This window comes from Thamnophis elegans, unplaced genomic scaffold, assembly GCF_009769535.1.
Source record: "Thamnophis elegans isolate rThaEle1 unplaced genomic scaffold, rThaEle1.pri scaffold_71_arrow_ctg1, whole genome shotgun sequence".
Classification (NCBI taxonomy): domain Eukaryota; kingdom Metazoa; phylum Chordata; class Lepidosauria; order Squamata; family Colubridae; genus Thamnophis; species Thamnophis elegans.
In genome coordinates this window covers 386,187-401,356 of record NW_022473903.1, presented here as the reverse complement: position 1 = coordinate 401,356, position 15,170 = coordinate 386,187, and positions in this window count along the sequence as shown.

Here is a 15,170-nt window from a genome sequence, read left to right as displayed (position 1 = left end):
TTTCAAAGAGAGCAAACTTTTCCAGGAACAAATTCCCGCCAATAATGAGATCCCCAGACTTATAGTAGTCCTTTACAATTCGCAGAGGGTTCCTTGCTACACACATGGTTTGCATTATCTTATGAGTTGTTGAAGGCAGGAGCCAAAGGAGAAGCAGCAGGAGAGGCAGACCATTCATAATTCTCACCTTCCTTCCTAGATTACATATCAAATTTTGTTGAGAAGCAGAACTGCAAGTGGCTTCCACAAAATCCCACCAAGTCGTTAGCAGAGAGGAAGCAGACTGTGCCACATGGGTGGCCTTGAGGCAAATTAATATCAAGTGTGATTTCTCTTACCTACCTTGAGTTGTCACTGAAGACAAAACAGCCCAGTTCAGTTTAATGGATCGAAAGAAATGACTTGTTTGCAAAACAACCTAAGGTGACATGTCCAGATCCCCTTGGGAGATCTCAGCATTATTTCATTTAAGCAAGTTTTATCTTGGAAGACTTCTGTGGGTAAAAATCTGTGGGGGATACATTAAGGATTACTGTACTTCTGATAATTGCAAGGAAGAGTAACATCCTACCCATTTAACAATTTCCTTCATGCACCAGAAGGGGGAAAACATGTTTGTGTCTCTTGTTCTTCATCCAAAGAACAGATGGAATTGAGGGTCAGGGTCAAGATGGGATTTGGCCTAACTGAAAGCCCCCAACACCTGCATCCAAGATGGAGTCTGGCTTGTGCCAGGGTTTTTTTCAGATAGGGCTAAGCATGGTGATGAGTTGTAGCCTTGCAAAAGTGACCAATAATGCAGTTGTTTGTAGAAGAAATTTTGTATTTATTCTTACATGGTTAGGGAAGATATAGAAGCTCATTTCCCTTATACCCCTTACAAATAGTGAGTGGGGGACTAAAGATATAAGCCTAATTTAAACTCTATGGAGATTCTCAGTCATCCACGTCATGGTTGTCCCAAAGGTGCTTATTCAGGAGGCAACTGGATTTTCTTGTTTTCTTTTTTGGAAGACGTTTTGCTTCTCATCCAAGAAGCTTCTGTCAGTTTCCAAGTAATGCATCTCTCACAAATCGAACTCCAAGGCATTTCCTTTCCTCAAAGAACAAATATATTTAGATACACCATCTTGGCACTAACTGGTGAAAAGTATGTACTAAAGTTCCTGGGATTTCCCTACCCAACTATGAATAAGGGTTTTGTATTTTTCCAAAACAATATGTCACATTGTCCAACCGGGATGAGAGCTGGTTGCCTGGCATCTTCATTCCTCCTCCTTCAGTCAGCCAGCCATTGGAATCGAGCTGACTCAGGAGCCATCTATGTTCTTTTGGCTGAAGACTGCATCCATCTCAGCTCACGCCCTTTCCATTTCCCACTGTGTCAAACTGAATTCATGTTTGCATAACCCAGAGTATAAACAATCCCACAACCTGATCAAATTCAGGCTTGACAGTTTCATCAGCACTGTCTACATGGTAGGGAATGTTAGGATTTATACTCCTTTAAGACAGCTGGTCATTTGCATTATTTTGGAGAGTCCTTGAGGTCAATAGGAGGTTTCTCTGGTTCTCAGGGTCACCTGAGTAGTGCAAATGGGTGTGGAACCTTCTTGGCTGCAGGATTTTTCTGCCCTGTGTCCCTTCACTGTTGAAGACAGATGCAGGCTGTTGGGGATGAGTCTGTGTTATCTGCATCTCAAGCTGAAGCACAAATGATTCCTGCAGTCTGCATTTTTTTCTGGAAAATCATTCATACTCCTACACCATTCAAACGGTGTTCATCCAACGTGCATAGCTAAATGTCTAAGTTGTATGACAAGAGTAAATAACACCACTACTCACTAATCCACTTGAAATGGATCTACATGGGGGGGGGTATAAGTATGTCATTCAGTTTAGAAAAGTGTGGCCGGATGGTAGTCATTAGAAGGAAAGCTGTTAAGGAAGATGGTGTGGAACTATCAGCAGGCCATGAAGCAGATATACAGAGCAGCTAAAGATACCTTGGAATACCACAGTATATGTTGGAATGAAGAGCATACATTTAACAGCACAGTCATGTGCTTGGTGTTATGTCCAGGAACATCTGTGCAAAATAAATTGACACAGAATATGAGGGGCAGCAACAAAGAAGAAGGGGTTAACTTATTTTCCAAACCACCAGAGGGCAGGACAAGAAACAATGGAAACTAATTGAGGAGAGAAACAACCTGGAATTAAGGAAAAACTTCCTAACAGTAAGAACAATTAACCAGAAGTTGTGGGTTCATCGTCACAGGAGGTTTTTAAGAAGCGATTTTAAGAAGATCTTGAGCCCTGCAGACTAAATGCACTATACATTTTAGAACAGGGGGGAAAATTGTGCATGGATACATATTTTTTAAGTAACAACATAATAAATCTCAGGCCACCTCTTGCCTGTCATTCTCTTTCTTTCTTTCTTTCTTTCTTTCTTTCTTTCTTTCTTTCTTTCTTTCTTTCTTTCTTCTTTCTTTTTTATTTTGCCACTTGTCTAAAATCTACCAAATGCAGTAACCATGACCTGGATGAATGAGAATCTCTTACAGATTTTGCAATTAGGGATGAACATCCTTTGAATGGTGTGGGAGTAGGAATTGATTTCCAGAGAAAAAAATTGCAGATGACAGGAATCAAAAGGATTACTCAGGTGACCCTGAGGACACAAATAAACCGCCAAGTGCTTCAACAATCCTCTAAAATGATGCAAATGACCAGCTGTCTGCAAGGAATATAAATCCTTCCATTCCCCACTATCTTGTCAAAACAGAAGAAGCTTCATGGATGAGAAATGAAATGTCTTCAAAAGAAAAAAAAACAAAGTCCATTTGCCTCCTGAAAAAAATAATCATTTGATCAATAAAGAGAGGCTTACTGTAACCAGTTATAGCATTTGATAAGGAATTATTTAGTTAACATGCCCCTCCTGTGTTTTCATGTTTTTAAAATGGCATCCGAAACATGTCACCAAGATAAATATGAATGTTTCCCATGGCTGTATGAATTAAAGATTTTTGTTTCTAATCATATTTTCCCTACAATTCAGATCGGGCCTCAGCAGAATAGTGTAAAATTTTGGGGGAAAGATGCAACCCAAGAGACCAGTTCCAGAGGCCAAGATGGAGAAGATCTCCATGGCCACCATGAACTTCCCTTTGGTAGGTGGGGAGGAAGGTGATCCAAACACTGCAAAAGACCAGCATGCTAAAAGTAATGAACTTGGCTTCATTAAAGCTGTCAGGCAATTTCCTAGCCAGAAAGGCCACAGTGAAACAGACAAGGGCCAAAAATCCCAGGTAGGTCAGGACAGTGTAAAACAAAGGAAGAGTAACATCCTACCCACTTAGCAATTAGTTTCCTTCATGAAGAAGGTGAAAACATATTCGTTTCTCTTCTTCTTCATCCAAAGAGCAGATGGAATTGAGAGTCAGGATTCAGGTGGGATTTAGCCTACCTGAAAATTCTGAGCCCCCAAGATGGAGTCTTGCTTGTGCCAGGGTTTTTTTCACTTGGGGCTAAGCTTGGTGATGAATTGTAGAAAAGTGATCAATAATGCAGGTGTTTGTAGAAGAAATGTCTTATTTATTTTTGCATAGTTAGAATGATATAGAACATGCCTGTCAAACTGGTGATCCATGGGCCAGATATGCCACATGCAGACCACGTCCACTCGTGCTCCCCAAAGGCAAAAAAGTAATGATATTACATGTGATGTGATTAAGTTTGACACCCATGATAAAAAAGCTCATTTTGCTTAAACACTTACAAATAGTGATTGTGGTACTGGAAATATAAGCCTAATTTAAACTCTGCATTGGAAGTGTCTATGGAGATTCTCAGTCATCCAGGTCATGGCTATCCCAAAGGTGCTTTTTCACTGGACTTTCTCGTTTTTCTTTGAAGACATTTCACTTTTCCTCCAAGAACCTTTTTCAGCTCTGAGTGGATGGTGGGCAATGGAAAGATTTATATTTTTGAAGACTGATGGCCATTTGCATTCTTTTAGAGTTGTTGAGGCCACTTGGCAGTTTATCTGTGTCTTCAGGGTCACTTGAAGAATGCAAGAAGCCTTCTTGGGTGAAGGATATTTTCTGCCTATCTCCATCACTGTTGGAGACAGGTGCAGTCTGTTGGGGATAGGTTTGTGTTGTCTGATATATTTTACAGCAGCTGGATAGCATAATATTTAGAGCAAGAGCTTGGATGCAGGATACCAGGGTTCAAATCCTGACTATTACATGTCTTACCAGGATGGATTGATAAGGTCCCCCTCTACATGGATGACATCAAGTTGTATGCCAAGAAGTGAATGACACCTCAACTCATTGATCCATCTGACATGGATCTACACTGGAGACATCAGGATGTCATTTGGACCATTTTAATTTTCACAGCCAATCACCTTCCTTTCTTATATAACTTTTTCTTCCCTTTTGAAATGTATAAATATGAATGCATCTCATTAGTTCTTTAACTGCAGAGGTATGTCTTCCACTATTCTATTGGAAAAGACCCATTTCCAATTTAGTAATTAACACAATAGGGACATTCATTCATTCATTCAATTTTTATATCTGCTGAATTCAAAAAAGAGAGGCTCGTTGTAACCAATACAATACAATACAATAGCAGAGTTGGAGGGGACCTTGGAGGTCTTCTAGTCCAAATCCCTGCCTAGACAGGAAACCCTATACCGTTATAGCGCTTGATAAGGCATTATTTAATGAACATGTTCCTCCTCCTTTTTCATGTTTTAAAAATGTCATCAGACAGTAAACATGTCAACAAGATAAATATGAATATTTCACATTAATTAAAGATTTTTGTTTCTTATCATATTTTCCCTACAATTCAGATCGGGCCTCAGTAGGATAATGTAGCATTTTGGGAAAAAATACAAGTCAAGAAAGCAGCTCCAGAGGCCAAAATGGAAAAGATCTCCACTGCCACCATGGACTTCCCTTTGGTGCTCAGGTAGGTGGGGAGGAAGGAGATCCAAACACTGCAAAATATTAGCATACTAAAAGTAATGAATTTGGCTTCATTAAAGCTGTCAGGCAATTTCCTAGCTAGAAATGCCACTGTGAAACTGACAAGGGCCAAAAAGGCTAGATAGGCAAGGACGGCATAAAACATTGAATCTGAACCTTCATTACATTCTAAGATGGTCTCTCCAACCAAGGAGTGGAAGTCAAAGTTGGGAAATGGAGGAGAAGTTGCCAACCAGGTGGCACAAAGGACTGCTTGGACCAGGGGACAGGCTAAGACAATGGAGTTGGTCAGTGGTTTTCCCAAGAGTTTCCTTGTCTTGTTCCCTGGCTTGGTGGCCATGAAGGCCAGAACCACCATGACAGTCTTTGCCAACACAGAGGAAACTGCAAAGGAAAAGAGAATGGCAAAAGCAGATTGTTGAAAGAGACAAGTGATCTTCCCTGGTTGACCAATGAAGAGGAAGGAGCAAAGGAAGCAGAGCAAGAGGGAGACCAGGAGGATGTAGGTGAGATCTCGGTTGTTGGCTATGACGATCGGTGTGTTATGACGCTTATAGAAAATCACCAGGACTGCAGAAGTGATCCCAGAGAGGAAAAGAGCGAGGAAAACTAAAATGTATCCCAGGGTGTCTTGATAGGAAAGGAAGTGGATTTTCTTGGCAATGCATTGGTCCTTGTCCTTGTTGGGAAATTGGTCTTCTGGACAGGGTTCACAGTGAGCGGCATCTGAAATCAAAAGTCTTTGATTTCCAAGAGCCAAGGTGGCGCAGTGGTTAAATGCAGCACTGCAGGCTACTGCTAGATCAGCAGGTCAGCGGTTCAAATCTCACCGGCTCAGGGTTGACTCAGCCTTCCATCCTTCCGAGGTGGGTAAAATGAGGACCCAGATTGTTGGGGGCAATATGCTGACTCTCTGTAAACCGCTTAGAGAGGCCTGAAGGCCTATGAAGCGGTATATAAGTCTACTGCTATTTGTCTAAAGATTTATTGAGCAACTATCATGCATATTGTGTCTCCCGTATAAATGATCATTCAGCTCTGGCACACCAACAAGCCAGGAGCTGTCATTTGGAGGAGAGCTTAGCAGCGGCAATCACACACACACACACACTCCTCCCAGGCCAACAAGGAAGTGGTGGCATTTTTATGGCATGTCACCCTAAAGCCGACAAGCAGCTGTGAGCCCTAGGACTCCCCCTGTGCTTATTTCTTTCACCAGAGTGAGACGCCTACAGAGCCTGTTTATGCTGAAAAGTCATTGTAATATGAGGAGTTTGTAACACATCCAGGTCATGTGGGGTGGTAAAACATTTAACAGGTGGTGAGGAGCACAGGCAGGTAGCCCTAACAAGAATTTCATTGTGTATCGTGATTTTCAATTTGTGCCAGAAAGTAAGTAAAATAATTAACAAACCACGTTTGAGTTTGAAGTTTTTCCTGCTTCTTTGGAACCTGACAGCTATGAGTATTGCCTTTCTGCTGGTGACCTACCTACAGAGGGAGTAATGAAATAATCCCCTGTGCTATTTATGGCATCTCAAAAAGAGGAAATCATCCTTCATTTATGATGATCCTGGGGATAGATTAGCCAGAGAGAAGGTTTTCTTCAGTTCCAGCTGTCCATTTACTGAGCACCTCCCCAAATAATGTGACTTTCAGTTTGAGGTTGCTGCCTGTTTTGTTTTTTTTAATCATTTTATAAAGGAACCCACAGAAGACAGACAAATCTGTTATCCAGAAACATTGCTGTTTTGTTTGTGAGTACATTATCCCTGCCTTAACCTCTCTGCTTTGAACCACAAATCTGTTCATTCGGATGGGTTTTGCTCCCTCCTGCTCCATCAAAGAGACATAGATAGATGAATGTCCTCTTTCCCTCTTTCCTCAGAGGTTGGTAGTGCTGACAGAAGGAGCATATTATATAACATCCTCACCTAATACCTCCCAGTGTGCATTTTCACTTTTCTGCCCATCGTGCAGAGCCAGACTGGACAAATTTATTGTCCTACATAAAAGAGTCGACACCATAGAAACAGGAATGGCATCACTTGACACCATAGAAGCTGGATTAGTATCTTTTTGGTGGGGGGAATAGATAACACAGAAAAGTGAAGATCCAAAATCTTGAAATCCTATCCAAACCCAATAACCACAACCACAGATAACTACCAAACCTTCAAGGAATAGCTCCATCCTTGTTAAAGGCGCCCTCAAACGTGGATAGAAGTGTCCCAAAACTATCTTATTTGATCTGGAGGACACCAATGAATTCAATGACATCACAAACATTCACAATATTACCAGCAACTTTCAGACATCAACCATCTCCCCCGATGAAATCATCAACATCTCCCGCAACAGCCCCGAGTTCAAGAATAGCAATGGCTCAGTGGCCTCACACTTCTGCAGAGTCGTTTGCAAGAGTGAGTCCAGCAAATGCAAATTCATCTTCACAATAAACTCACTTGCAAAATGCAGTACTAACCATAAGAAACTTCATTCACAACCTGACCACATACTGCAATGTGCCCGTGTCTGTGAGCTCCACTCAGAAATCAAGGGATGCCAGGACCAAGGAGAGGCTGACCTATACATCGGCTACTGTGCTGACTGTATCAAACGCAAGACCAATGGCCCACATCGAATAACCACCCCAAAGAACCAAAACTAGACATGTACGCTAACCCTAACTTCCTCCAGATCCACCACTACAGACCTTAAATGCAAGCTACTCAATGCAAGAAGCCTCGCAAACAAAATGTCTGAATTCCTTCTCTTACTAAATACAGATTTATTTGATCTTATATTTGTCTGAGAGACATGGTTGAATGCATCCTTCCCTACATTAAGTCAAATAAGTGACTATCATGTTTACCAGTCCAGCTGTGAAATCCATAGAGGGGGTGGTGTTGCCATCTTCCATAAAAAGTCCCTAGAGCTAAAAAAGATTCAAGTTACATAGGAGCTTGCTCTTCCTGAAGGCATCATCTGAGAACTGTCCTTAAACACCACATTTCGTTTCTTACTATGTTATAGAGCCCCTGATGACAAACTCATTCATGCGAACAAGCTAACTTCATTATTAATGTGAGCAGCCTCCTGCCCTCACCCTCTTATCCTTATTGGTGACCTCAATTTACTGCTTATTAACTGGACCCTAAATGAATGTACAACTGAACCTATATATGCAACATGGTGCAATACCATTACCACTCTGGGACTGGATCAATTGGTAATGAACAACACTAGGCTCAACAACTGCCTTGATCCCATCTTCCACAACAGCTTAAACTCAATTTATGGTCTACAAATAAGAGAATTCTTTTCCCACAGTGACCACAGCATGATTGACTTTTGTCTCAATTTATGCCTCTACAAAGAGGGTCATAATGATGGGACACCAAATTATAACTTTAAAAAAGCAAACGAAGTTCTCATAGCTGCTGACCAATCATCTCTTAATTGGCACCTTTTATTCACTGGCTGTAATACTGCAGAAGACCATTATAACACTTTTTTTCTAGAAGTCAAAAGAGTCATTAAACTATGTATATGTACCAAAGCATATCTATCTATCTATCTATCTATCTATCTATCTATCTATCTATCTATCTATCTATCTATCTATCCATCCATCCATCCATCCATCCATCCATCCATCATATCTCTATCTATCTATCTATCTATCTATCTATCTATCTATCTATCTATCTATCTATCTATCTATCTATCATTAGGTTTTCCAAAGAAAAACAATTACCAACCTAATCTAAAGGGAGACTCCCCCCCAAGAACCAAGACACAGAACAGGACAACGGCATCGCCCTCCTCCCTTACATCAAAGGCACCACAGATAAAATCAGCAAAATTATCCACAAACACAATATCAAGACAGCCTTCAACACTGACCAAAAAATAGCCAACATCTTAAGCATAGGAGAATAATAGGAAAATAAATGCACACATAGCAGAACACAAGAACGCAGTAAGAAAAAAAGAAAAAAAACTTCTTCCCTTTTCCAGCACCTTAAAGATACAGGACATGAAATTAATTTTGAAGGAATGTTGCCAAGGCAATCTCAATCTTACACAGGAAAAGACCCGAATACAAAAAGACCAGCATATATACATATCAATAAGGAAACTACAATAAAAAACCCTTTGGTGAAAAAACAAAACTAGCTATGTAATTAATTTTAAAAGCTGATATAAAACTTTATGCTGCCAAATAAAAGCAGAATGTACCAATCACCACTGGAAACAGCAGGAAGAGCTGTTACACATGAAATCCACCCAAACCTTCCATTATTTCATAAATACCAAACTTAAAGACTCAAAAACCATACCACCCCTAAAAGGACCCAATGGGGAAGACTGTAATGATGAAGCCATTAAGGCCAACCTCTTCAACATGTTCTTCAGTTCAGACTTTGGTCAACAGCAATGGCTCATGTCCCACATTTCCTAGTCGTACCACAACTAATTGCAACAATCTGCTACATATTGCTTTTACAGAAGATAACGTTGAAAAGGCACTGCGCAACCTAAAACCATCTGTATCTGTTGGCCCTGATGGATTAGTGCATACTTCCTGAAAAAGCTTCCTACTGCCATAGTCGAACCTCTAAGCACTATCTATGAGGTATCTTTCAGAACCAGCTCCAGGCCTGACCTATGGTCATTAGCCATGGTCATTCCCATCCTCAAAGAAGGAGACCCCAGCCTAGTTAAATTGCAGACCAATCTTACTATGTTGCATCACCTGGAAAGTCATAGAATCAATGATAAACCAATCCATCACCCTCCACTTAGAGACAAACAACCTACTCTCTAACAAGAAGTTTGTTTTCAGATTTTCTTTTGTAATGTAAGTATTTTAACTCAAATATTTATACATGTCACCATCATCATCTCTCCATTTTCTTTTGACTATAATTGTTTAAGCGACCTTCATCATAAAATATACCAAAATTTTATCCATAACCACACACTGGCCTTTCAATTACTATTTCTAAAATCCTCCAATAACACTGAATCCTTATGTCCTATTCTAGCTAAACATCCATAATATTTACTAACAAAGTTTTCTAATCCTCCTTTCCAAATCACTGTTTCAAGTTTACATCCAGTTTCATTATGTTATACCCATATCTATATCTATATATCTATATCTATATCTATATCTATATCTATATCTATATCTATATCTATATCTATATCTATATCTATATCTATATCTATATCTATATCATCTATATCTATCTATCTATCTATCTATCTATCTATCTATCTATCTATCTATCTATCTATCTATATATATATATGTTTTTATTCTTATCCCTCCTTTATTTGACTATATTCTGTATCATAACATTTTCCCACTAATAATCAAAACTTTAATTGTATCTAACTTAGTTCTATTATTATACAATTGTATCACAGCGGCCAGTTGTTTCGTTGGATTTGGCATTGATTACTAGTCGGGCCCCACCCAGGGGCCTAGGAAGCCGTAACGTATTTTCGTAATATGTGTTCAGATCCAAGCAGTGTGGCTTTTTGCATTTGACTGATGGTGATTTTGTCAATTTTTAACTGTTTTAAATGTAATTCCAGTGCTTTTGGAATAGCACCCAGTGTGCCAATTACCACTGGAATTACCACTGCTGGTTTGTGCCATAATCATTGAATTTCTATTTTTAAGTCCTGGTATTTCACGATTTTTTCATATTCCTTCTCGTCGACCCTGCTATCACCTGGTATTGAGATGTCTATGATTGTAACCTTATTTTTCTCAACCAGTGTGATGTCTGGTGTATTATGCGCCAGTATTTTGTCCGTTTGTATGTGAAAATCCCACAAGATCTTACCATCTGATTTTCGGTGACTTTTTCAGGCTTATGTTCCCACCAGTTTGTTGCTGTTTTAATATTATAATTTTTGCACAAATTCCAATGGATCATTTGTGCTACTGAATTGTGCCGCAATTTATAATCAGTCTGCACGGGTTTTTTTTACAGCAGCTGAAAATGTGATCAACTGTTTCATCAAATTCTTTGCAAAGTCTGCATTTGGCATCATCAGAGGATTTTTCAATTTTGGCCTTAATGGCATTTTTGTGGATAGCTTGTTCTTGCGCAGCCAGGATTAGTGATTCTGTTTCTTTCTTTAATGTATCTGCTGTTAACCATAACCATGTTTTTTCACTGTCCACTGTATCTTTTATTTTTTCCAGAAATTGGCCATGCAATGCTTTGTTCTGCCAACTCTCCATTCTTGATTTTATCACTTATTTTCTGTATTCTATGGACCTTCAATAGATTTTTGTTCTTTACTTCGATTAATAGATGTTCTTGACTTTCTTTTAAATAATCAGCCAGTGCATGTTTTTCTTCTTCAACTATTTTCTTCACTTGTAATAATCCTCTGCCACCTGATTTTCGGGGCAAGTATAGTCTATCAGTATCACCACGTGGATGTAAACTGTAGTGCATTGTCATTAGTTTCCTGGTTTTTCGGTCCAAAATGTCCAAATCAGCTTGTGTCCAGTTAACTATATCAGCTGTGTATCTTATAACTGGTATTGCCCAGGTATTTATGGCCTTGATTGTATTTACACCATACAATCAAGGCCATAAATACCTGGGCAATACCAGTTGTTTTTTTATTGTTGTTGTTGTTGTTGTTATCCTTTATGTATAATTCAAAGGGATTGCTAATCTACCTTACATGGGTGCCATTCAATATTCATATCCAATTATACTCATCCTAACACTACACATTGTATACATTAATAACATTATCAGATATTTATTTAAACTATATCTATTGTCAATAAATTTCACTAAGTTTAACTAGTTTTAAATTATATTCTTCCATCTATCAACCTGTATCTTTCCAATAGCAAAACAGCCTCATATCTTCTGCCATTTGTGGTACCAGTCCTCTAATCATCACCCCTTTCTTAAAAGGTCTTTAGGGGGCATGTATAACTGCACCAGTGTGCCTACCGTCCCTGTCCTATTGTCCCCATTTAGGTAAAGGTTCCCTTTGCACATCTGTGCTAGTCATTCCCGTCTCTAGGGGACAGTGCTCATCTCCATTTCAAAGCCAAAGAGCCAGCACTGTCTGAAGATGTCTCTATGGTCCTTTGGCTGGCATGACTAAATACCGAAGGCACATGGAACACTGTTACCTTCCCACCAATGGTGGTTCCTATTTTTCTACTTGCATTTTTATGTGCTTTGGAACTGCTAGGTTTGCAGAAGCTAGGGACAAGTAGTGGGAGCTCACTCCATTACACGGGGCTAGGTATTTGAACTGCTGAACTGCCAACCATTCTGATCCACAAGCTCAGCATCTTAGCCACAGAGCCACCATTTATTCATACCCATTCCTGTATTCATGTCCATGTTTATACTTATACCTGTTACCTCGTACATCTTTGACAAACTAAATAAATAAAAAATGAAATACATATTCTGAATAATAAAAATTAAAGCTTGGACTGCACACCCCATTTATTCAGGAAAGATTGGAAGGTGTTTTTTGCAACTGGGCTAGAATAGAGTAGCAGTGAAACTCCTACTTGGACATTCCTAAATTCTGCCCTGCAGCTATCCTGCATGCAACTTCTGACGATTGGGAAAGGTGGCCTCTGTGGCCAGGGCAGAAAGGTTTTGCTGAAAAATATGATTTCATGTTAATCTTATAAAAATAACATCAATATCAAAAAATGACTTAATGAATGTTTGATCCTGGAAGATTAACATTTGAAGTCTTGCCTGTCTGATTAGAAAAGGTTCCTTCTGGACAAGCATCACACAGGTAGCAGCAAACCTGCTCTCCCTCTGGAACTCTTCTCCTCTCATTTTCATTTCATTTTTTCATTTTAATTTATTTGTATGCCGCCCTTTTCCCTGAAAGGGACTCAGGGCGGCTCACAACTCAAAGGGAGGGGAAAAACAAAGTTACAAAAAACATAAAAACCATGCATAATTAAAAAAGCACAACAGTCATACCATTCGAAGTGGGGCAGCGAGTCTTTAGCCCCAGGCCTGTCGGAACAGCCAGGTTTTAAGGGCTATGCGGAAGGCCTGGAGGGTGGTGAGGGTACGAATCTCCACGGGGAGTTCGTTCCAGAGGGTCGGAGCAGCCACAGAGAAGGCCCTCCTCCGGGTAGTCGCCAGTCGACACTGGCCGGCTGATGGAATTCGGAGGAGGCCTAGTCTGTGGGATCTAATTGGTCTAGTGGAGGTAATTGGCAGTAGGCAGTCTCTCAAGTACCCAGATCCAATACCATGAAGGGCTTTGTAGGTGACAACTAGCACCTTGAAGCGTACCCGGAGATCAACAGGCAGCCAGTGCAGCTCGCGGAGGATAGGTGTTACGTGGGTGAACCGAGGCGCACCAACGATCACTCGCGCGGCTGCATTCTGGACAAGCTGAAGTCGCCGAATACTCTTCAAGGGCAGCCCCATGTAGAGCACGTTGCAGTACTCCAGTCTGAAGGTCACAAGGGCACGAGTGACTGTTGTGAGAGCCTCCCGGTTCAGGTAGGGATGCAACTGGTGCACCAGGCGGACCTGGGCAAATGCCCCCCTGGTCACAGATGACAAATGGTGTTCAAAAGTCAGCTGTGGGTCCAGGAGGACTCCCAAGTTGCGAACCTTATCTGAGGGGTGTACTGTTTGACCCCCCAGCCTGAGAGGTGGAACACTTGGCCAATTAGTAGGAGGGAAGCACAGCAGCCACTCGGTCTTATCTGCATGGCACCTCTTCCTGCTACACCTGGCAAAGGGCACCTTCTGAAAGAGAAAAGAGAAATTCTTGCGATGACCTAAGAAAACTGCTACATTCGGTCTTCTCCTCCCTCCTATTTCCCATCCTTATTTCTACTTCCTATTCCTATTGAAATCATCTATCAGAAATCAAGAACGGTCCTGAGGCATTCCGGACACACGCATGGATGTGGGAGACTGGATCTGGAATCTCATCCTGCAGAGGAAGAATTGTGATGGGATTAGAACATTTTTAAAAGAAAGAACCATGTGGAAACAACTGAATGGAAATGGTCCATTGAAATCACTCTTGCATTTGTGTTTCAAGCAGATGTTGTTCTCAAGCCTAACCCTTTGTCTAATGACACAAACCAGTCCTCAAACGTGTTACATGAAAAGCAGATTTTTCGCCAAATGACTGCCATAATTTCTGACTTGATTATTTTCAAGTTAGGAAGATGTTCTGCATCTCAGGAATCTTTCCCTGAACTTACAACATTTCCTTGCAGCTCACCTTTGTGGCCCAGACAATTCCATCAGAGTTAAGGGTGAAATCCTGGCCTGGGGGAGCCTCAGGATTTACTTGGCCAACTTTTATGGGAATAAAAGATCGATTGGGGAAGAAAACCCAGTTGAGAAGATCATAACGAGCAGATCCCAGTCCATCTTCCGAGAAGGAGATTTCATCTCCAGCACTGTTGTTGAACTGCACATTCTTCAAATAGGCAAGAGTCTGAAAGAAACAAGACCTTCAGAAATTGGAGTATTTGGGATATAACTACAAATGAGACATAATGGCTTCTATCATCACATAATGGCCATCTTGAGAAGATGGCTTTATATTTCAGAAGCTAGTTCCATCTCTTGGTGGTGATCTGAGGAATCAGGTGTATTTAACTCTGAAACTAAATGTTTTCCCTTTGTCACTGGGCATGGTTTCCCACTCCAATTTCACCAAAACACAAGAATTTTAGTTCCACAATCTAAATTTAATTTTAGGATTTTCCTCTTCTGCTACTTGGCTACATGCACTTTCCAACAGCTACTTTGGCCCAAATTCTTGTTACCTGATAAATGAATGTTTGAAATGAATTAATGATTTCTACCAGAACCATGGAAAATTCCACTGATTTTCACTGGGTCATTGTCAAAGACATCAGAATGCAGGAACCAGGTTTGATCAACTGGGCCATGTGGAAAAAAGATTCTGACCTAGTTGGTCACTTTCACTATTCAGAGAGGTCCAACATTTTAGCCTTCGATCAAAGAAAATTCTGATGAATTTCAGACCAGGAACCCATTAGGACCACTTTAAATCTTGCTCTGTGCTGTGGTTGTCATAGAAACAGAATCACAGTATTGGAAAGGACATTGGAGGTCT